The following is a 26,051-nucleotide window of genomic DNA, read 5'->3' on the forward strand; positions in this document are numbered from 1 at the left end:
AAAAGTCGTGATATCTCCGAAACTAGAAGAGATAAAGCATTAAAAGTACACCTATAAAAAAGTCGTGATATCCCCGAAATTAGAAGAGATAGAGCATTAAAAGTACACTTATAGAAAAGTTGTGATATCTCCGTAACTAGAAGAGATAGAGGATTAAAAGTACACCTATAAAAAAGTCGTGATATCTCCGAAACTAAAAGAGATAGAGCATTAAAAGTACACCTATAAAAAGTCGTGATATCTCCGAAACTAGAAGAGATAGAGCATTAAAAGTACACCTATAAAAAAGTCGTGATATCTCCGAAACTAGAAGAGATAGAGCATTAAAAGTACACCTAAATAAAGTCGTGATATCTCCGAAACCAGAATTGATACAGCATTAAAAACACACCTTTAAGAAGTCGTGATATCTCCGAAACTAGAAGAGATAGAGCATTAAAAGTACACATATAAAAAATTCGTGATAACTCCGAAACTAGAACAGATAGAGCATTAAAAGTACACTTATAGAAAAGTCGTGGTATCTCCGAAACTAGAAGAGATAGAGCATTAAAAGTACACCTATAAAAAATCGTGATATCTCTGAAACTAGAAGAGATAGAGCATTAAAAAGTACACTTATAGAAAAGTTGTGATATCTCTGAAACTAGAAGAGATAGAGCATTAAAAGTACACCTATAAAAAATCGAGATATCTCTGAAACTAGAAGAGATAGAGCATTAAAAGTACACATATAGAAAAGTCGTGATATCTCCGAAACTAGAAGAGATAGAGCATTTAAAGTACACTTATAGAAAAGTTGTGATATCTCTGAAACTAGAAGAGATAGAGCATTAAAAGTTCACCTATAAAAAATCGTGATATCTCTGAAACTAGAAGAGATAGAGCATTAAAAGTACACATATAAAAAAGTCGTGATATCTCCGAAACTAGAAGAGATAGAGCATTAAAAGTACACATATAAAAAAGTCGTGATAACTCCGAAACTAGAAGAGATAGAGCATTAAAAGTACACTTATAGCATAGTCGTGATATCTACGAAACTAGAAGAGATAGAGCATTAAAAGTACACCTATAAAAAATCGTGATATCTCTGAAACTAGAAGAGATAGAGCATCAAAAGTACACCTATAAAAAAAGTCGTGATATCTCCGAAACTAGAAGAGATAGAGCATTAAAAGTACACCTATAAAAAAGTCGTGATATCTCCGAAACTAGAAGAGATAGAGCAAATCTGGCAAAAATTCGAGATCATTTTCATAAAAGTCGCGCTATCTCCGAAACTAGAAGAGATAGAGCAAATCTGGCAAAAACTCGAGATCATTTTTATAAAAGTCGCGATATCTCCGAAACTAGAAGAGATAGAGCATTAAAAGTCCACCTATATAAAGTGGTGATATCTCCGAAACTAGAAGAGATAGAACATTAAAAGTAAACCAATAAAAAGTTGTGATATCTCTGAAACTAGAAGAGATAGAGCATTAAAAGTACACCTATATAAAGTCGTGATATATCCGAAACAAGAAGAGATAGAGCATTAAAAGTACACATATAAAAAAGTCGTGATATCTCCGAAACTAGAAGAGATAGAGCATTAAAAGTACACTTATAGAAAAGTTGTGATATCTCCGAAACTAGAAGAGATAGAGCATTAAAAGTACACCTATAAAAAAGTCGTGATATCTCCGAAACTAGAAGAGATAGAGCATTAAAAGTACACTTATAGAAAAGTCGTGATATCTCCGGAACTAGAAGAAATAAAGCATTAAAAGTATACATATAAAAAAGTCGTGATATCTCCGAAACTAGAAGAGATAGAGCATTAAAAGTACACTTATAGAAAAGTCGTGGTATCTCCGAAACTAGAAGAGATAGAGCATTAAAAGTACACCTATAAAAAAGTCGTGATATCTCCGAAACTAGAAGAGATAGAGCATCAAAAGTACACCTATAAAAAAGTCGTGATATCTCCGAAACTAGAAGAGATAGAGCATTAAAAGTACACATATAAAAAAGTCGTGATAACTCCGAAACTAGAAGAGATAGAGCATCAAAAGTACACATATAAAAAAGTCGTGATAACTCCGAAACTAGAACAGATAGAGCATTTAAAGTACACTTATAGAAAAGTCGTGTTATCTCCGAAACTAGAAGAGATAGAGCATTAAAAGTACACTTATAGAAAAGTTTTGATATCTCTGAAACTAGAAGAGATAGAGCATTAAAAGTACACCTATAAAAAAATCGTGATATCTCTGAAACTAGAAGATATAGAGCATTAAAAGTACACTTATAGAAAAGTTTTGATATCTCTGAAACTAGAAGAGATAGAGCATTAAAAGTACACCTATAAAAAATCGTGATATCTCTGAAACTAGAAGAGATAGAGCATTAAAAGTACACCTATAAAAAATCGTGATATCTCTGAAACTAGAAGAGATAGAGCATTAAAAGTACACATATAAAAAAGTCGTGATGTTTTCGAAACTAGAAGAGATAGAGCATTAAAGTACACTTATAGAAAAGTTGTGATATCTCTGAAACTAGAAGAGATAGAGCATTAAAAGTACACCTATATAAAGTCGTGATATATCCGAAACAAGAAGAGATAGAGCATTAAAAGTACACATATAAAAAAAGTCGTGATATCTCCGAAACTAGAAGAGATAGAGCATTAAAAGTACACCTATAAAAAAGTCGTGATATCTCCGAAACAAGAAGAGATAGAGCATTAAAAGTACACCTATAAAAAAGTCGTGATATCTCCGAAACTAGAAGAGATAGAACATTAAAAGTACACTTATAGAAAAGTCGTGGTATCTCCGAAACTAGAAGAGATAGAGCATTAAAAGTACACCTATAAAAAAGTCGTGATATCTCCGAAACTAGAAGAGATAGAGCATTAAAAGTACACATATAAAAAAGTCGTGATAACTCCGAAACTAGAAGAGATAGAGCATTAAAAGCACATTTATATAAAAGTCGTGATATCTCCGAAACTAGAAGAGATAGAGCATCAAAAGTACACCTATAAAAAAGTCGTGATATCTCCGAAACTAGAAGAGATAGAGCATTAAAAGTACATTTATATAAAAGTCGTGATATCTCCGAAACTAGAAGAGATATAGCATCAAAAGTACACCTATAAAAAAGTCGTGATATCTCCGAAACTAGAAGAGATAGAGCATTAAAAGTACATTTATATAAAAGTCGTGATATCTCCGAAACTAGAAGAGATAGAGCATCAAAAGTACACCTATAAAAAAGTCGTGATATCTCCGAAACTAGAAGAGATAGAGCATTAAAAGTACACCTATAAAAAAGTCGTGATATCTCCGAAACTAGAAGAGATGGAGTATTAAAAGTACACCTATAAAAAAGTCGTGATGTCTCCGAAACTAGAAGAGATAGAGCATTAAAAGTACACCTATAAAAAAGTCGTGATATCTCCGAAACTAGAAGAGATAGAGCATTAAAAGTACACCTATAAAAAAGTCGTGATATCTCCGAAACTAGAAGAGATAGAGCATTAAAAGTACACATATAAAATAGTCGTGATAACTCCGAAACTAGAACAGATAGATCATTAAAAGTACACTTATAGAAAAGTTGTGATATCTCTGAAACTAGAAGAGATAGAGCATTAAAAGTACACCTATATAAAGTCGTAATATCTCCGAAACAAGAAAAGATAGAGCATTAAAAGTACACATATAAAAAAGTCGTGATATCTCCGAAACTAGAAGAGATAGGGCATTAAAAGCACACTTATAGAAAAGTTTTGATATCTCCTAAAGTAGATGAGATAGAGCATTAAAAGTACACTTATAGAAAAATCGTGATATCTCCGGAACTAGAAGAGATAAAGCATTAAAAGTATACATACAAAAAAGTCGTGATATCTCCGAAACTAGAAGAGATAGAGCATTAAAATACGCCTATAAAATAGTCGTGATATCTCCGAAATTGGAAGAGATAGAGTACTAAAATTTCACCTATAAAAAAGTCGTGATATCTCCGGAACTAGAAGAGATAAAGCATTAAAAGTATACATACAAAAAAGTCGTGATATCTCCGAAACTAGAAGAGATAGAGCATTAAAAGTACACTTATAGAAAAGTCGTGATATCTCCGAAACTAGAAGCGATAGAGCATTAAAATACGCCTATAAAATAGTCGTGATATCTCCGAAATTGGAAGAGATAGAGTACTAAAATTTCACCTATAAAAAAGTCGTGATATCTCCGAAACTAGAAGAGATAGAGCATTAAAAGTACACTCATATAAAAGTCGTGATATCTCCGAAACCAGAAGAGATAGAGCATTAAAAGTACACCTATAAAAAAGTCGTAATATCTCCGAAATTGGAAGAGATAGAGTCCTTAAATGTCACCTATAAAAAAGTCGTGATATCTCCGAAAATAGAAGATATGGAGCATTAAAAGTACACTCATATAAAGTCGTGATATCTCCGAAACTAGAAGAGATAGAGCATTGAAAGTACACTCATATAAAAGTCGTGATATCTCCGAAACCAGAAGAGATAGAGCATTAGAAGTACACTCATATAAAAGTCGTGATATCTCCGAAACCAGAAGAGATAGAGCATTAGAAGTATACTTATAGAAAAATTGTGATTTCTCCGAAACTAGAAGAGATAGAGCATTAAAAGTACACTTATAGAAAAGTTGTGATATCTCCGAAACTAGAAGAGATAGATCATAAAAGTTACACCTATAAAAAAGTCGTGATATCTCCGAAACTAGAAGAGATAGAGCATTAAAAGTACATTTATATAAAAGTCGTGATATCTCCGAAACTAGAAGAGATAGAGCATTAAAGGTACACTTATAGAAAAGTCGTGATACCTCCGAAACTAGAAGATATAGAGCATTAAAAGTACACCTATAAAAAAGTCGTGTATCTCCGAAACTAGAAGAGATAGAGCATAAAAAGTACACTTATTGAAAAGTCGTGATATCTCCGAGACTAGAAGAGATAGAGCATTGAAAGTACACTCATATAAAAGTCGTGATATCTCCGAAACCAGAAGAGATAGAGCATTAAAAATACCCTTATAGAAAAGTCGTGGTATCGCCGAAACTAGAAGAGATAGAGCATTAAAAGTACATCTATAAAAAAGTCGTGATATCTCCGTAACTAGAAGAGATAGAGCATTAAAAGTACACTTATAGAAAGTTGTGCTATCTCCGAAACTAGAAGAGATTGTACAAATTATTTGTACATGATTTAGTAATGGTTGTGCTGTTGGGGAACTTCGTGTAATATTGGAAAATATTTTAATCAGCCAGTTTTCCAGCAGCAACATTTTTTAATATTTTAGATAGGTTCACTAGCTCTCTTAATATTTTAATAACATCTTTAAGTGTTTTAGGCTATAAATATTAATCTAGCCCAACCAGAAATATGAATGTACTTAGCGCTATAGTGATAACACTTTATGCAGCTGAGTGTGCATTGATAATAAAGGCATCGCCCAAGAGATAATGCACTCAGCAAGGGAGCAGGTTCTTATAGTGATAAGTGCATAGAATAAGAGAAGATAGGCTAAGAATTATTTTGTAACTTAGTTCTTAAGATTCATTTTAACATTAATAAAATTAGAATTGAATCCTCAACCAAACCGAAAGGTTGTCTTTTCTCTTCTCGCTTTTACAATCATTAAAAGTACACCTATAAAAAAGTCGTGATATCTCCGAAACTAGAAGAGATAGAGCATTAAAAGTATATTTATATAAAAGTCGTGATATCTCCAAAACTAGAAGAGATAGAGCATTAAAGGTACACTTATAGAAAAGTCATGACCAATAAAAGTACAACTAAAAAGTCGTGATATCTCCGAAACTAAAAGAGATAGAGCATTAAAGTACACTTATAGAAAAGTAGTGATATCTCCGGAACTAGAAGAGATAGAGCATTAAAGTACACTTATAGAAAAGTAGTGATATCTCCGGAACTGGAAGAGATAGAGCACTAAAAGTACACCTATATAAAGTCGTGATATCTCCGAAACTAGAAGAGATAGAGCATTAAAAGTACACTTATAGAAACGTTGTGATATCTCCGAAACTAAAAGAGATACAGCATTAAAAGTACACCTATATATAGTCGTGATATCTAGAGCATTAAAAGTGCACCTATAAAAAAGTCGTGATATCTCCAAAACTAGAAGAGATAGAGCATTAAAAGTCTACCTATAAAAAAGTCGTGATATCTCCGAAATTGGAAAAGATAGAGCATTAAAATTTCACATATAAAAAAGTCGTGATATCTCCGAAACTAGAAGAGATAGAGCATAAAAAGTACACTTATTGAAAAGTCGTGATATCTTCGAGACTAGAGGAGATAGAGCATTAAAAACACACCCATACAAAAGTCGTGATATCTCGGAGACTAGAAGAGTACACTTATAAAAAAAGTCGTAATATTTCCGAAACTAGAAGAGATAGAACATTGAAAGTACACTTATAGAAAAGTCGTGATATCTCTGAAACTAGAAGAGACAGATCATTAAAAGTGTACCTATAGAAAAGTCGTGATATCTCTGAAACTAGAAGAGATAGGGCATTAAAGGTACACTTATAGAAAAGTTGTGATATCTCCGAAACTAGAAGAGGTAGAGCATTAAAGTTCACTTATTGAAAAGTCGTGATATCTCCGAAACTAGAAGAGATAGAGATTTAAAAGTACCATTTTAGAAAAGTCGTGATATCTCCGAAACTAGAAGAGATAGGGCATTAAAGGTACACTTACAGAAAAGTTGTGATATCTCCGAAACTAGAAGAGCATTAAAAGTTCACTTATAGAAAAGTCGTGATATTTCCGAAACTAGAAGAGATAGAGCATTAAAGGTCACTTATAGAAAAGTCGTGATATCTCCGAAACTAGAAGAGCATTAAAAGTTCACTTATAGAAAAGTCGTGATATCTACGAAACCAGAAGAGATAGAGCATTAAAAGTACAATTTTAGAAAAGTCTTGATATCTCCGAAACTAGAAGAGATAGAGCTAGATCTTTTCTCATGAAAACTCCATGGTTATGTATTTCATTGAATTTCGTATATACTATTGATTGTGTAGAAAACTCGGATACACATGAACTTTGTTTGTTCCGGGTGGACAGATCCGGTTATTTGAATGTCTACATCTAATGCCCTCATTGAGTACATAAAGAATCCTAGAAGAAAGATTCGCCGTTTGTCAGACTTCTGAGTTATGGCGCGATGAATCTGTCGTTAAAAAACAACGAATTTAATTTGAACTTCATATATAGTTAATAGATTATGCGAAATTTACCGAAATACATAGAGACCACAATGTCTTCAATAGAGGACAAGGATGATTTCTCGACAAAAACAGGATGAGAATACCAATAGACCTTTGTGAGAAGACCAGTAAGACTTCTGATTAAAGAGGTTAAAGGTCCAATCTTAATTTTATTGTCATAGAACTTTACTTTTGTTTGCAAAAATGTAAAGAATCATTTGGATCAACAAAATAGGGATGAATAGTAAATATCCTGTGAATTGTCCTTTAAATTAGTATAAAATACCGTTTGCATATAAGTTTTCTTATAATTTTCTTTTAAAATAAATAATGATTTAAAAAAAAATGTTCTTGTTCCAAATTTACTCTTATGTTTCTATAACGTGGAAAAAAATTTGCCCGGAGTCGGAGTCGAGTTATTTTTTCCGACTCAGACTCCGACTCCGACTCCGACTCCAGCAAAATTGCTCGACTCCGACTCGTAGACTCCGACTCCGAAACCCTGCGTAGAACGATCTCCCTCCTCTCACTCTAGACGTTAAGATTAAAAATCGCGGTGGAACTTATAACGGTCACTGCAGAGTGAAATCTCTATCTTCAAAATGGGACAACAGTGGCACTGACTACAGCAGTCTATGTAAAGATGCAGAAGAAATACTGTCGAACATCTACTTTGTTGTTGTAGCAGCATAGAAGGTTTGATGCTGTGTTGGCAGCCGCTGGCCGAAACACTATGGTTTCGGGTCAATCCGGTACGAAAGAACTTGCTGCCGTGGGATTGAACATCTTCTTTGTAGGTGCCCCTTGTTGAAAACATGCAGGCGCCGAATACTAGGTAGATATGAGATACATAGATACTTTAACCTTCCTTATCCTAACTTGGCAAAGGTCCACAAATATTAAAAATGTTCCTTCTATCTATTTCCAGCTACGAACAATATCGACGAACCTCATTATCATCACTAACTCACCTCCTTCATTATCTTTAATTCAGCGAGCAGTAACTCTTAATGTTCTATCGTCATGTTTATCTGATAATTATATTTATCATGATATTTATTTCATCAACATCATCTTACTTCACCATCATCTTTACATCATTTTACCTGCGATGCACATAATGGTCCAACGGTCTCCGATTAAATCACTCACCAATATTATTATATGGCTGCGCATCCTTAAACCTGAGAAAAAATAAAATAGAAAATAGAATAGGAAAACCGACTAGAAATTCAGAAAGAGCAGGGTTGAAAACTTTGAAAAGTACCTGTAACTCAAAATGTCAAAAATGGCGTATGGAACACTTAAGCTGTAAAGGTTTTAGAGTTATTATGCACAATAGCCATTTTAGTATGTGCCGGGAGGGTTTGGAGCTTGGACAATTATCCCAGGAAGTATTCACTTACTCCGGAAAAAGATTGTATAGATGTAAATGAGGCCGTTAGAACAACCTACTGAAAAAAAAGAATCAAAACCATGCGATAGGAGCTCTTAAACTTCACTTTTTTCGAAGAAGTGGATCGATATAGCCCATATTCCAACCTGATACATGACTGGATGAATTAATATGGAATGCAAAGTCTGCACCAATCAGAAACTCCCTGCGATAATTATCTTGCAGATTTGATATTTTGGTTGGTGCCGCAGGGTTTCTATGCTAATATCTCAGGAAGTGTGGACTTGCGCAAGAAAAAAAGTGTACCGTCGTAAAGGGAGCCGCAAGGACAACTTAGTGAAACAAATTTCAAAATGATCCGAGAGGAACTTTTAAACTTCACTTTATCCAAATTTATCAAAAATTTGCAAAAAATGTTTTTGAACATGTCGCGTATTTAAACGCGTTTTTGATGTGTCTTTTTACATTAAAAAATATAGCGATACCCCTGTTCAAAATTTGCGAAAACAGGTATTTGAAAACTATCGCGAATCCGGAGATATAATAGATGTTTCCTGAAAACTGATTGCGATGCTACATGCACGGTCCTTGATGGATCACACTGAAAAGGCATAGGATGATGTATTCTTCAATGGTGATTTATATCGGATGCACATAAAATATAAATGCACTTCCTGGAAATTATGGCCATTTTACTGGTTTTTGTATCCTAATATGCAAATGTTGCTATATCGTGGTCGCCAAATAGAATTTCAAAAAGTGAATATCAAATGAAAGGGTTTCCTTCGCTGTGTTGAAAATTCGAATACGCATGATGTCATTTTCACTATTACGTAGTTTATATGCGTTTCAAATGTTGTCATATTCAATATAGCTTTTTTAATTTAATGCCATGATTGGAATTCCTTGTGATTTAATATAATAATCTAAAACAGTTCGACAATAGGAATATTATAAAGCAAAAATTATCTTCCTTATTGCACGAAATTTTGACGAATAAGAGAAAGAACTCGAAACATTTTTTCTTCAACTTTTCCTATAAATCAAAAAATAACAAAATAAGGCTAATACAATTTTAATTTTTTCCTCAAAATTTCTTTGTATTTTTGCAATTAACAAGAACATTATAGCTCCGAACTTCACGATATAGGCGCAATTTTATATCTCACAATCTCTGGATGCTGTTGTAATATTTTAATATATAGTCTATGTTTGCAAATACGTAAACTTTTGTGATTAATTTGATGTTTCGCGATTCCATCTAGACATTTCGGGATTATTTTTGCATCATCGCAAGCAGAACAAAATCAGTTAACGGTAATGACATATAACAGCTTATTATATCAAAGCCGCGATTTTTTAGAATTTTTTCTAAATATTCAAATTAAAACAATCATATCTTTTGCGCGAAACAATCAATGTTAGTTACGAAAACAGATTTGGAATGACATTTTTTTCTTAGTCCATGTAAATGTAAAACTCAATTTTACAAATGTTAAGTACTTTATTATATAAACCCAAATGATAAAAATGTTTCCAAAGCTGACTGATACTTTCTATTACATCTTTCTGTTTGCATCAGTTCGTATTTTATTTGTCACGGTCAATCCGGTCTGAACCTTTGCTACAGCAAGGTCAAATATGTTCTCATTCCCCATCACCAATACGAGTCAATACGTTTCGTTCTGGACGATAGAAGTCTGTTATCCAATTCGTCAGTTGAATATAAACATTCTTCACTGCAACGAAGATAGTATTGTAAATAATTTATAAAATTAAATTGGATAGTGGTGGGAAAATATGCTGATTTAATACAACAGTTCAATTTGAATAAAATTGTCAATTTAATAGTGCGAAAATATTTCTAGTTATGTACCCTATTACAATCCCATATCTCTTAATTATATTTTCACACTCCCCTTCATTTGCAAATATTTACGTACAATGTTAAATACCTCAGTGACACAATTTATGAGAAAAACGGCACAAAGCAATTGTCAATGAAATATTGTTTCGTTTTGCCAATGATGATGATGAGGATGATTATAACAAAATACGATGGCTTTATTTCATTATCCTTGACAAAGTTCACTTTTTTCTTAGTGACAAACTCACTTTTTTAGTTCAACAAAAATTTAATCCCTGATATGAGAAGAAGTCAACCAACCTAGCTAGCTGGCTTAACAAGTGAACATTTATTAAGGTTACATTAAGTTAATGGGCTACATTTTGACTCTGACCAAAAAGCCACATCCCCCGACCAAAGAAAATTGAATTGACACTGGCATTGTATGCGAGATGAACTCGGATGGTTGGTTGGTTGGATGGATGAATTGTTGCTGTAGATATTGCTGGTGTTGCTGTTTGAATGTGTGACAGGCATGATTTTTCACTTACGTCAATTTAGAAAATGTGCGTTCGTCTTGATTTTTGTCCTTTTTGTTAAACATCAACGGACCGAATGACTGACTGGTTGGCAGCTTAGCTACGTTCGCTTGGCTGTCCTGACTTTCGTTCGAAAACACCACCAAACCAGAAATCATCAACATTAACGAGATGTCATTAGGAATGCCTTGGAACACTGTCAAGAGGATTGAGTGTCTATTTTGTTTCTTCTCCTTCTCCTATTGCCGGCGAAGACAAAACAAGTCTAGCGCTTCAGATTTCACAACTTAAGCCGTCTATGATGTGCAAGTGTCGGCATTGAGTTATAAAATATTTAATGTGTGAAATTTCTTTGTTACTTTGAGAAAGAAGTGGAGAGACACAACAGATTATTGTCAGCCAGCTAAGTCGTGTTGGAAAATTGATATGAAAATAGGGATGTCGATACTGCTTTACGTACTTGGGGTGTTTGTATGCAAATGGCCATGATCGTGAGAGCAGTGTACAAGATTTTAAACATGCTTCTCAGACAAGCTATAATAGCATTCATGCAGTACAAAGATGTAAAATAATGTCTAATGGTAAGGCAAACGATAGTGGCTTTACATCTGTTGAGGTACGTACGGTGCAGTCACCTCAATCAACCAATAGTTCAGATTCATAACCACGGTACCTTTTACTGCCAAACTGGACCCATACATATGTCTTTGTAAACTTTATGAACAGTTAGCAGAGTATCTGATTTTGGATACAGGTGAAGCACAGTCAGATGGATGAAATTGTGCATTAACAATCAACAAAAAATAAGTTAAAAAAATCCTAGAGTTCGGCCCAGTGCAGTTTTTATACGCTCCACCATAAAATTTTCTAAATTAAAATATAATAATTAGTTTTATTTTATGTCCACAATTTTAGGCGCATATAGTTTAATATCACGGATACCCCAAATGCTTAAATTAGGTGCGAAAATTCATCTAAAAATGTCTTCAATCGGACTGCATCTTTATATGGAACCGATAGGAACCTAAATGTCAAATTAAAGATAATTCGGCTAAAAAATGTAGCTAAACTCCTCAGGACTATACCGAAACATGAATCCATGTTAACAATTTTTGGTTTAGCTTATGCTCCTCAGCTTCCATAGATGGGGGCGTACTCCTAGGACCGCATTCAAACGATAGTTGCTTATGGCATTTGCGACTCCGTCGGTATGAATGCTATTCAAACCTGGTTGATATGCTTGTTGATCTAGGGATTCTCTCTTGTAACGCTGGACCTCTCCTTCTAGATCTTGGCCTGTCTGATTGGGCGGGGCCTATCCACCGGCGGTTAGTACTGCACCGAATGTATGCCATTACAGATGGTCCACTGAAGACATGAGGAAGAACCCTTTTGCCCTTCCCAGTTCGACATTCTAACAAGTTTGAATATCTTTCCATTGCGTTGCACTTACATTCGTGGACCGCACAGAGCGAACAATAGCGTTATATGTGGTCAACAAGGTTTCTATATCTACTCCCCATGTGCTGCCGGCAAGGGACTTGGGGACCTTGTTCCTACAGCATTCTGACAAGTTTAAATACTTTTCCATCGCGTTACACTTATATTTGAGGGCCAAATTGGCCCCTCATAGCTTGCCTTTATCTGCACCGAATATGCTGCCGGCTAGGGACTTGAGGATATTTTTTTACCCTTCAGCTTGCCGCAGATAGCTCTGGCCTAGAATTTTTGGGTGTTTTGTGGTCGGAACTATGCTACCATCCATCTACCATAATATTCAACTCTCTTCTCACCTGCGCCGTCCGTGTGGTGAACAGAATGACGGATATTTGCATATTTCTCGCGCGGAAAAAGGTCATAAGATCGGTTAAATAGGGAAGGTACCTGACGCCAAGATCGTACAATGGTCCGTAAATGTTACGATCTCAATGCTGTCTGAAGGGGCGGATTGCAGTAGAGGTAGATGTTAAACAGTTCCGGAGATATCACCTTACCTTGGAGTACTCTCTTTTTAACTCAACGAGGCATGGTCTTGACAGTATTAAAGGCTTTTGCTTAGTCAAGCCGAACTATCATTGTTCTATCAATCGGTTTGCTCTGGCTGGGTCCACCACTAATATATGTTAGAGTTGGGCAATCTCGTTCAATTGAAGGATCCGGATCACTATCTCGTTCAATGGACACCGGTAATTTCTTTGACAAAACTGCGTATACTTAATTTCACACATTGGTTTTTATGATGTTACTCATTCGTCTTTGAATGAGGACAGTGATCCGGATCGTTCAATTGAACGAGATTACCCAACTCTAATATATGTGGAGATGGCGTGCAGCGGTATTGTAGTGCTGTGCTGCTTACAGAATCCATGTCGATGTTCGGAAATTGGATAGCTATTTCTGACGCTGGGAAAGACTAAGGCATCAATGGTCCTGTACGACTCACATTTGCTGGCATCCTTGCCTGGCCTCAGTAGCGGGATCACCTTGCCCATTTTCCAGACTTCGGGAAAGGCAGGTTGAGAATTTTAATGAGATACTCCACTCCCACCACATCCAGCTGTCTTTGCATTACCATGGAGATTCCATCAATGCCCAACGCTTTGGATGATTTAGCGTTCCTGATGACATTCACAACATCATCCATTGTAAACTGTGGTGGTAAATCCTCGGCAGGAATAAATCTACTCTATTCTTCTATTCGCCACGTCATTCCCGACAAACTTCCGACTGAAAAAATGTGAGCATCTCTTCGGATAAGCGTAATGTCGCCAAACGTGACTGAGGTTCTGCTGGGAAGTTTGGTATCACCTCAGGAATTCGACCAGCAGGTATATGACGAGCGGCTGTAGCAGTAAAGATGTCTCGGAACGTCCTTTCTGCTACCCGAACTCTCTGTATAGCAGATATAGCTCGTGGTTCATGCGACGTCGATATTTACCGTCAACGCAGATTGGTCCGTAGATCTTTCGATGAATTTTTCTCTCAAACACACCAAGCACTGCCATGTCTGTTGCGGAAGTACCCAGGCTTCGGAGCCATACATCAGCACGGGTAGTATCAGTGTTTTGTAGAGCGTTATTTTTGTTTGACGAGATGTGGCTTTGTTTTTAAACTGCTTACTTAAACCAAAGTAGCATCTGTTGGCCAATACAATTCTTCTGTTTATTTTACAACTGATGTCGTTTGATGTGTTTACGGAGGTGCCGAGGTAGACGAAGTCCTTCAGCTGCCTTATTATTCTTCAGCCGATTTATTGCTGTCTTTACCTTGGCTGGGCGGTATACATTCAATACCATCTTCTGGGATTGGGTTCGTGGTATCTTCGTCGTCTTTGCTGCTATTGGATACCAACAGTTACCATATTACCTGCTGGTCTCTACAGGAGGATGTGCCTGTACCAAAGCCATCAATTTGATGCTTGACTCTTTGGCAGAATTTTCGGACTTCATTCTGGTTCCTGTACATCTCGATCTTTTCACACTCCCGCTTTTCCGTCTCACTCTTTTTCCTGCGAAAAAGACGTTTCTCCTCTCTCCTTTTCTCCCGATATCTCTCTCGTGCGCTATGCGTTGCTACGGATTGTAAAGTAGCCCTATATGCCGCATTTTTCTCTTCGGTAGCAGTACGACACTCCTCATCATACCATGGATTCCTTGGTGGAAGTCTGGATTTTGCGGCTGTTTGGATGGAGTGGACAATACTTTGCCATTGCGCTGATATGTTATCGGGATGAGGAGTGCTTTGATTAAGCAATTGGGCTAGTTGAGTGGAATATGCTGTTGCTATCTGTTGTGATTGCAGCTTACCGATGTCTAACTTTCGTGTTGCGTCTGTTCGTACTTTGTTTGCTACGTTCAACCGGGTGCGTACCTTTGCTGCAACAAGGTAGTGGTCCGATAGTGGAAGAATTTTGCTTTTATTCGAATTGTAGCAAGTCTTTCGTTAACTGTTGTGAAGCTGGAGACCAGGTGTTTTAACCTCCGACCAACTACATATCCGCAACCAAACTCATGTTTATGTCATGGCAGCTATAATACAGTGCGTCACCTTTAGGTGTTGTTGTGACGCCTTTCCCATTCCATCGTATTTCCTGTATGGCAGTAATGTCGGCCTTGTACCTTTCAAGTACATCTGCCAATGCGTAAACTTCACCTTCTCTATAAAGAGTGCGAACATTCCAGGTGCAGATTCGCATCATGGTCCTTAAAACGTCAGCTTTTGAGGGATTTGTTTTTCTTTTCTTTTGTTTTTTCATAGTAGGTTGTTTTTTCTAGGGGAGGGTTACTAATCCTGCGCCCAAACCCAAGCTTTTAACGTTCTTATGGGTGAACGCGGGGCACATTTTAGCTCACTACCTTTAACGAGTGTTAAAGGCAGCTACCCCAGGTGACACCACGGTGAGGTCAGTGTCCACTTGAGATGAAAGAGGGACCAAGATAAATCCTGGACTTTGCCATGTTAAGTCTGGTCAGGACCGTTCCTTGGTATCTTTCATCCCCTACGCCAGATGGTTACGACCTTCAAAAATCGAGCTAATGTTATGTCTATAACCAGGAGTACAGGTATTAACGGGACTGCTACCACCATATATTCAATGTACGGACCATAAGAGCCGGGCTCAAGCAAGATAGGTCTGTATTGAACAAACTGGTGCAATAGCAAAACTAATCCCCCACCCCTGTAAGCTGCAGTTGTTTTTGATCTTGGTTTCCTGCACAGGCGCAACCATGCAAGGATGTTGCCGTGGGATTGGAAACAAATTTGGTGGAGAAGTTTTGTGACCACTGGGGATCTCAAGTGCCAAATTACAGATAATACGGCCGGATAATATAGATAAAATCCTCAAAAGAGCGAAAAACTGTAGGTACCGTTATATTGGAGATATACCACAACATGGACATACGGTGACATCTTTTCTTGTTAAAATTTCGTCACCACTAGGTACCTTAAATATCAAGTAAAATGCCTAAACTCTGTAGGTAAAGTTATATGGGACCTATACCAAAACATAGACCTGTGGTTAAAAATTTTAGTGGAGAAGTTTTCTGGTCATTGGGAATGTCAAATGGCAAATTGCAGGTAGTTTGGTCAACAAATGTAGCTAAAATCCTCAAAATGTAGAAAATAGGGAGGTACCGTTATAGGGGGGCTATACCAAAACATGGACCTATGTTGACAGTTTTTATGACCACTGGGAACCTCAAAAGTCCAAGCAGCTAGTTTGTTTAAAAAAAATGTACCTAAAATACTTAAAATACTGGAAGTCGGGAGATACCTTTATATGGGGGCTGTACCAGAACGTAGGTCGATACCAGAACGTGGGCGAACTTTGAACTTGACCTTCCTGTGGCAAAGATATTACATTACAACAAACGGACATGGCTTTGTCGACTCAAAATTTTATTTCTGAGCTAGAATATGTACATGGGAAATATTTTTAAAAATTTAACATAGTTGAAGCCAAGGTTTACCTGTTTATAACTCGCGAATTGTGATTGTATATTATAAAGATTAAATGCTTTTGGATGAATTAAAATGTTTTTAAACTTGGCAAAAAATATGACCTAAAAATTTAATTTGCGTAGAAGCTGTGGCTATAAACTGTCATTTCTCTGTAAAGTGTCCGGGTGTTGGGGTGCAGATTTTCAAAAAAATGGAAATTCTTTGTTATTTCTAAGCAGTACAGTGATTTTTGATATTCGTATTGTATATATTTTTGTAAAATCTGTCTTTCTAATTTTTAAATAGTCCAGTGATTTTTGATATTCGTATTTGTATATATTTTTATCAAATCTGTCAACCCTATACCCCAACATAAGCCCGTATAAGTTTGGAACTCTTCAACTCTCTCCCTGCTGTCAGCATGAAGTTCATAAACTACTTATAATGTCACGCAAACGCATTAAGGAAATGAAGGGGAAATTACAAATGGTGTTTCATTTAAAACGGAAATAGTACAACTAAACTCTTCATAAAGATAGAAACGATTAGCGTTAACGCGTAGTTTTCTTTTAACCGAGTGCAATTTCATTTTAGACCCCCATGAGAGAAGGATAGGCAGACGAGGCAAGCGGCATAGACAACCACTGTTGCCCAGTGACTGATTTTAGTAGTTATGCGTGACATTTCTTCTGATGTGGTTAGGCTTGGGTTGGGGGAAGGGAGGGAGGTGACAATAACACAGAGAAGGAGTTACTACTACTACTGTTGGTCTGGTAGAAAATATTTATGAAACTATTGTCACATTAAATTGTTCATAGCCCACCATTTATCTTGAATGAAATGAAGAAGAACTTAAGAAGGCCATGAAATGAAAAGGTTTTATGATAACGCATTAAATATTTGCATAAATATCATGGGATGGATACTCGCATTAAATGTGGAAAGTTAACACCACCATGGGACACTCAAAGAAACGTACGACTGTTTCTAAGACAATAAAATTATATGAGAGAAATGTCATTAATTATAAAGAAACATTTACACTCCTTCATGAAATTATATTTAATGTTAAAGTGTCATTTGTATGATGTACATGATGTCATGACGAACTTCCTTTTAGAGATAATGTCAGATGTAATAATGAACATGGAAAGAATGTTTGAAGTTTTTTATACGACAAATGTGAAGCAAAGTAATTTTTTGTGTTTCCTTAGAAAAATTGACGAATATGAATAACATTTCGTAGTATAGTTTATAATGTCTTGTAATTAGTTGCAAAGAATAAAACAGAGAAGTTTAGTTTTAGGCATGGTATTGTGGTTATTCTCGACCACTATGTGGGGAGGGTATTATAAGTTGGTTTTGGCCAAGAAGTTTGTAACATATCACGGTGAGCCTTAACTAATTTTAAATGGAAGGTGCTTACACCTCAGAAGTTTTTGCTGATTCTGAAACTACAATGCTCATAGATGAGAAATATCATGAAACAAAAAAAAAAAATCGCCGGAGGGATTTTAAAATAAATCGCGATTTAAGTTCACATTTTTAGGGGTTCTTTAGGTTTTCACGATTTTGCTTGGAAACCGCGAGTTCTATGTAAATGGGCCTAAGAAAAATGTTGTAGCAGAGAAAATTCTCCACAAGATTGGCCTCTATGATATTTTCGTATATTTTACCGTTTTGAAGATATGGAAGTTCAAATTGGGACAATGCACTGACTGGATCGCCCCCTTATAAAACAATATCATGCACAGTGTCCCTTAACTAACTTTTAATGAAAACGGCTTACACATGGGATGTTTTTGCGGATTCTGAAACAGCAATGTTCATAGATGAGAAAAATAAAAAAAGAGACAAAATCGCCGGAGGGATTTTTAAAAAAATCGCGATCAAAATTCACAATTTTAGGTTTTTATTTGGTTTTCACGATTTTGCTTGGCAACCGCAAGTCGTATCGAAATGAGTCTAAAAAAAATGTTGTAGCTGTGAAAATTCTCCACAAGATTGGCCTTTATGATATTTTCGTAGGTTTTACCGTTTTTGAGATATAGAGGTTCAATTCAAATTTTTAGGTTTTTATCTTAAATCTTCACGATTTTGCTTGAAAACCGCAAGTCATATCAATTTTGTAGCCGTGAAAATTCTCTACAAGATAGGCTGATTTATTTTTTCTTAGGTTGTACCATTTTTGAAATATATACGTTTAAGTTGGGAAATTGCAGTCATAACATTGTTTTATAAGGAGACTTGTCCCAATTTGAATTGTCCCAATTTGAACTTCTATATGTCAAAAACGGTAAAACCTACGAAAATATCATAAAGGCCAATCTTGTGGAGAATTTTCTCTGCTACAACATTTTTCTTAGGCCCATTTACATAGAACTCGCGGTTTCCAAGCAAAATCGTGAAAACCTTAAGAACCCCTAAAAATGTGAACTTAAATCGCGATTTATTTTAAAATCCCTCCGGCGATTTTTTTGTTTCATGATATTTCTCATCTATGAGCATTGTAGTTTCAGAATCAGCAAAAACTTCCGAGGTGTAAGCACCTTCCATTTAAAATTAGTTAAGGCTCACCGTGATACCTAAATAATGGTGGCATACTTATATATACCAAAACTAGCTGAACCAGGTGCGCTTCGCTACCCCGACTAAGAAAAAATGCATATAATGGAATGCTATACTTATATTGACTTTATTCTTTAAAATATTTTAATACATAAATATAGTGCCATGTAAATAAGATATATAGTGCTGTGTATGGAGCTCATGCTATGGTATTTTTGTATGTTGCAGGAAGAAAGGCTCATCCTAAATCCCTTCTAACTACATGTAGTAGGTGCACCTACGTCGGTGATATTTGCAAATGTCATACACTCTTAATGTCGACAAATCGAGCCTACATAGGAATAACGCAAAGATTGAGTACATTTTTCCAAGTGCATATATTAACCTGTTGTGACACCTTAATTTACTCTTAGGGTAACTCCCACTTACACTGACAATTTTTACTCCAATAATGATAAGGATATGTTATAAGTTAATATAGGTAACTGTTTCGCCTTCGCCCATCCCGCTTAAGAAGTCTCTCAGATATATGATATTTAATAATTTTAGTCTTGATATTCTCCAACTATAAGTACACGCGTACAATAATGATGACTTCTAGTGACTTCAAGTCATTCCCTTAAATAGTGGATCAGAGATTCAATATTTTATTATTATTCCTTACGTCTACGCGTGATATTTTTTTTTAATAAATAGATAACCTGCACACATTTTACAAATCTCGACCAATTTCAATATAACTTGACAAACTTAAATATAGTCCAAATTCCATCAAACTTAAAAATTTCATTGAAAGTGGACATACATAGCTGGTTGGTGCATCAAATACCTCAGCTCTGCCAAAATTATATATGGGAGCTACATCCAATTCTGAACCGATTTTGATATGTGTTGGCATATTTATTTGTAGGCCAAATTTTGTAATACCTTCCAAAATTTATTGAAATCGGGCATATATAGCGTGTTTTGTGCATCAAATACAGGATATCGTATTTATTTGTAGGCCAACTTCAATCACGCCTTCCAAATTTTATTGAAATCAGACATAGCGTGTTTGGTGCATCAAATACATGAAAAAGGACCAAAATATACATGGGTACTATATCCAAATCTGAACCTATGTTCATTTTTAAATATGACTTTTTTGCCGTAATGACAAAATAAAAGCAATAACTGCAACGAAAAAATTACATGCACTCGGTGAGGGAGCTTTTTACATTGCAATGTGGTATTTTCGATGTTTGTAAAATATACAAAAATGTATATATACATATTCTTAATCTGCATAAAATGTCAATTCGATGTGCATCAGTCCGACGTCTGAAGGAAAGTAGACAAAGCTCTCATCATTGGAATTAAATTTGAACTTATAATGTGAATTCTTATAAAGGAAGGTAAAATCCCTAAATTTGTCATACATACTTCTCTTATATTACTGAGAGCCACCCGGTTCATATTGGCTCAATAATAGGGACCTACTTTTTATCATCGAGTCCGAATGGCTTGTCGAACAACGGCACTTCTAGTTAAGTTGTTCATGGCTGAATACTCAGGAAATGTAAGCCACCATTACACTGGGGGGATTTGCCCCAGCCGAAATTTTTGTTGTTCTGGTCGGGGTTAGAACCGCAGACCTTCTGAGTGCAAGGCGGACGTACTTCTTTTCATCTCATGTTTCATCTCCAGTGGTGTCTCCTGTCAAGCTGTCTTTAACGCCCGCTAAATGTAGTGGGCTAACACGTGCTGCGGGTTCAAGGAACAACAAATCTATCCAAATTAGACAACCAAACGTTTAAGGACAATGTTCTGCGAATCTGTACCAGGAATGTTCGGATTCTTTTTAGAGAATGTGCAGTTGTAAAGTGGTACGTACTCTATTAAGCACAGCAAATAAAGTACGAACAGACACGACTTGGAAGTCCCTCACTCGGTGGGGGAGCTTTTTACATTGCAATGTGGTATTTTCACGACTTGGAAGTTGCACACCGGTCAGCTGCAATCACAACAGATAGCCACTGCATATTCCACTTAACTGGCCTAATTGCCTAATTAAAGCACTTGTTGTTCCGATAAGATATCAGCACAATGACAAAATATTGCCAATGCAAACAGCCGCAAAATCAGTACTTGGATACCAGAGACCTCCACCAAGGAATCCATGGTATAACCAGTAGTGTCGACTGCTACCAAAGAAAAAATACTGCATATAGGGCTACTTTACAATCAGTAGCAACGCGTAGCGCACGAGAAAGGAAATGTGAAAAAATCGAGATGTACAGGAGCCAGAATGAAGTTCGAAAATTCTACCAAAGAGTGAAACATCAAACTGATGACTTTGGCACAGGCACATTCTCCTGTTGAGACCAGCAAGGTAATTTGTTAAGTGACACAGATAGTGTGCTAAGGATATGGAAAGATCATTTTCCAGACTGATCCAATCCAATACAATACTAGCGAAGACGAAGATACCACAGATCCAATCCCAGAATCGAATGTATAAGTCAGCAATAAACCGACTTAAGAATAATAAGTTAGCAGGAGCCGATGGCTTACCAGTCGATCTTTTGAAAACCGTAGGTGATACGGTGTATCACCGACGTAACGGCAAAAAACGGCACGAGTTATTAGATGATTTTATAAAGAAAACACTCCACACTAAAATACAAAATTATAATTTTCACACCCTCTTGAAACCATTTTTTATAACTTTATGTACTTTTCGAAAATATTAAAATATGAACACATTTTTATTTAATTCTAATTTTAGTGTTACATTACTTTTTGTATACCTTATTACTTACTTACTTAGCTGGCCCATTACAGAACATTTGTTCTATAGGCCGAACTAAGAAGAGATCTCCATTCCTCTCTATTTGTTGCTTTGCACACTGGAATACCGCGCCTTGTCATCTCATCATCCACTTGTTTGCGCCATCTATTCCTTGGCCTGCCAATTCTGCGTGCACCGCCATGTGGCATGTATTCATACGCCTTTTTAGCGGGTTCATCATCGCTCATTCTTTTGATATGGCCTAGCCAACGCAATCGCTGCATCTCGATACGTTTAACAATATTCATGTCGTTGTATAGCAGATACAGCTCGTGGTTCATGCGACGTCGATATTCACCGTCAACGCAGATTGGTCCATAGATCTTTCGAAGAATTTTTCTCTCAAACACACCAAGCACTGCCATGTCTGCTTGCGCAAGTACCCAGGCTTCGGAGCCATACATCAGCACGGGTAGTATCAGTGTTTTGTAGAGCGTTATTTTTGTTTGACGAGATGTGGCTTTGTTTTTAAACTGCTTACTTAATCCAAAGTAGCATCTGTTGGCCAATACAATTCTTCTTTTTATTTCACAACTGATGTCGTTTGTTGTGTTGACGGAGGTGCCGAGGTAGACGAAGTCTTTTACTACCTCAATATTATAGGAACCAACTTCCACAGTCGGTCCGAGCTCAATGGACGCATTGCGCGTCGACACCATCAACTTGGTCTTCTCACCGTTTACCGCCAGACCCACTTTAGCAGATTCTCCTTCGACTTTTATAAAGGTATCAGTTACTTCTTTTACTGATCGACCCATGATGTCTATATCATCAGCATAAGCAAGTAACATGTGACTATTGGTGTAGATTGTGCCACTTCTTTTGACGTCTGCCTCTCGTATAACCTTTTCTAGCAGGATGTTGAAGAGGTCACACGAAAGGCTGTCTCCTTGTCTGAAACCTCTTTTGGTACCAAACTCTTCGGAGAGGTTCTTTCCTATTTTAACTGAGGACCTCGTATCAGTTAAAGTCATTTTACAAAGCCGGATGAGCTTTGCGGGAATACCAAATTCACCCAGCAAAAATACTCATTACAAATTGGCCTACTTTCTCATTATTTTAACACGGGCATGTCATAGGGAGTAACTACTTATTTTTTGGCACTTAAAAGTTAATAAATAAGTACTGAAATAAGTAGTTACGACTTGAAGTAACCAGGGAGTAACTACTTATTTATCTACTTTATAGTGACCAAAAAATAAGTACTTACTCCCTATGACATGCCCGTGTTAAAATAATGAAAAAGTAGGCCAATTTGTAATGAGTATTTTTGCTGGGCAGACATGGCTTGGAATACCTTTGAGCGCAGCGGACTGTCGAAGGCTGCTTTATAATCGACAAAAAGGTGGTAGGTGTCGATCTGCATCTCTTGGGTCTTCTCCAGGATTTGCCGCAGGGTAAATATCTGGTCAATGGTGGACTTGCCAGGTCTAAAGCCGCATTGGTATGGTCCAATAATCTCGTTGACCATTGGCTTTAGTCGTTCGCACAATATCCCTGACACGATCTTGTAGGCAATAGGGAGTAGACTTATGCCCCTATAGTTAGAGCATACAGTCTTATCTCCCTTCTTGTGGACGGGGCACAGGATACTCAGGTTCCAATCGTCGGGTACTCGTTCTTCCTGCCAGATGGTGCTAACTAGCTGATGAATACACCTTATCAGCGTGTCGCCTCCGGTTTTGAACAGCTCGGCTGGTAAGCCATCGGCCCCTGCTGCCTTATTATTCTTCAGCCGATTTATTGCTGTCTTTACCTCATCTTGGCTGGGCGGTATACATTCAATACCATCTTCTGGGATTGGGACTGTGGTATCTTCGTCGTCTTCGCTGCTATTGGATACCAACAGATTTGAAAAATGTTCTTTCCATATCCTGAGTACACTATCTGTATCAGTTACCAAATTACCTTGCTGGTCTCTACAGGAGGATGTGCCTGTACCAAAGCCATCAGTTTGATGCTTGACTCTTTGGTAGAATTTTCGGACTTCATTCTGGCTCCTGTACATCTCGATTTTTTCACACTCCCGCTTTTCCATCTCTCTCTTTTTCCTGCGGAAAAGACGTTTCTCCTCTCTCCTTTTCTCCCTGTATCTCTCTCGTGCGCTACGCGTTGCTACGGATTGTAAAGTAGCCTTATATGCCGCATTTTTCTCTTCGGTGGCAGCACGACACTCCTCATCATACCATGGATTCCTTGGTGGAGGTCTCTGGTATCCAAGTATGGATTTTGCGGCTGTTTGCATGGAGTGGGCAATGCTTTGCCATTGCGCTGATATGTTATCGGGATGAGGAGGGCTTTGATTAAGCAATTGGGCTAGTTGAGTGGAATATGCTGTGGCTATCTGTTGTGATTGCAGCTTACCGATGTCTAACTTTCGTGTTGTGTCTGTTCGTACTTTGTTTGCTACGTTTAAGCGGGTGCGTACCTTTGCTGCAACAAGGTAGTGGTCCGAATCAATGTTTGCGCCTCGGAACGATCGTACATCCAACACGCTCGATGAATGTCTTCCATCTATCACAACATGATCAATTTGGTTTCTTGTTTTCTGATCTGGAGACAGCCAGGTGCCCTTATGAATATCGAGATGATTAAATCTGGTACTGCTAACTACCATGTTTTTTGCAGCTGCAAAGTCTATCAGTCTCATACCATTGTCAGATGTTTCACTGTGGAGACTGAATTTCCCGACTGTTGGGCCAAAGATATTCTCCTTTCCAATTTTGGCATTAAAATCGCCTAGAATGATTTTAATGTCATGGGCAGGGCAACTGTCATATGTTTCTTCTAAGCGCTCGTAAAATATATCTTTGGTCTGTTCATCCTTTTCTTCAGTGGGAGCATGAGCGCAAATAAAGCTGATGTTGAAGAATTTAGCTTTTATTCGAATTGCAGCAAGTCTTTCATTCACTGGAGTGAAGCTGGATACAAGATGTTTTAGTCTCCGACTAACTACGAATCCACAACCAAACTCATGCTTTACGTCATGGCAGCTATAATACAGTGCGTCACCTTTAGGTGTTGTTGTGACGCCTTTCCCAATCCATCGTATTTCCTGTATGGCAGTAATATCGGTCTTGTACTTTTCAAGTACGTCTGCCAATGCGAAGACTGCACCTTCTCTATAAAGAGTGCGAACATTCCAGGTGCAGATTCGCAGATCATGGTCCTTAAAACGTTTGCGGGGTTCGTCAACTTTAGAGGGGTTTGTTTTTCTTTTCTTTCGTTTTTTCATAGTAGGCTGTTTTTTCTAGGGGAGGGTTACTAACCCGACGCCCAAACCCAAGTTTTTAACGTTCTTATGGGTGAACGCGCGGCACATGTTAGCTCACTACCTTTAACGGGTGTTAAAGGCAGTTCCCCAGGTGACACCACGGGGAGGTCAGTGTCCACTTGGGATGAAAGAGGGACCAAGATAAATCCTGGGCTTTGCCATGTTAAAACCGGTCAGGACCGTTCCTTGGTATCTTCCATCCCCTACGTCACCCTTGTATACCTTATACTTTCTTAAATTTTAATACCTACCTGGATTTAACGATTTCATTCTAATATTACCACTTTTGGTCCGCAAAACAAAAAATATTGCACTTTAAAAACAAACAAAAATTTACTTTTATGCTGCTACGAGTACTTTTGAAAATGTGAATAATAGTTGAACTTTGGAGCATATTTTCGGTAGAGACATAGAATTTTGTACATTATAACCGAAAAATAATAGTTATTCCAAAAACCGAATTTAATTTTTATACCCTCCACCATAGTATGGAGGGTATATTAAGTTTTTTTTTTCTGTGTGTAACACATCGAACTAATAATTTGCGACCATATATTTTTTTATTCTTTATTTATTCCACATGGGGCTTCTACAAAATCGTACTTTATCGTTACAGATATCGACACCTCCAAATAATAGTATGCTAAGTCTAAAAAGTGAGTTTTGCAGGAGAAGCTCTCAAAGTTTGGAAATTTTTTTTGAACTTCAGTACTATGCTAAGTCAATATTTGTTTATAACTTCTGTTCGGATTGACCGATCATTACCAAAATTAGACAGAATTTAAGTTAAAGGACGTTCGACACCTCCAAATAATAGTTTGCTAATTCTGAAAAGCGAGTTTTGCAGGATAAGCTCTTAAAGTTTGGAAA

The sequence above is a fragment of the Musca autumnalis genome, unplaced genomic scaffold (assembly GCF_047663935.1).
Source record: "Musca autumnalis isolate F117 unplaced genomic scaffold, ASM4766393v1 scaffold_1, whole genome shotgun sequence".
NCBI classification, from domain to species: Eukaryota; Metazoa; Arthropoda; class Insecta; order Diptera; family Muscidae; genus Musca; species Musca autumnalis.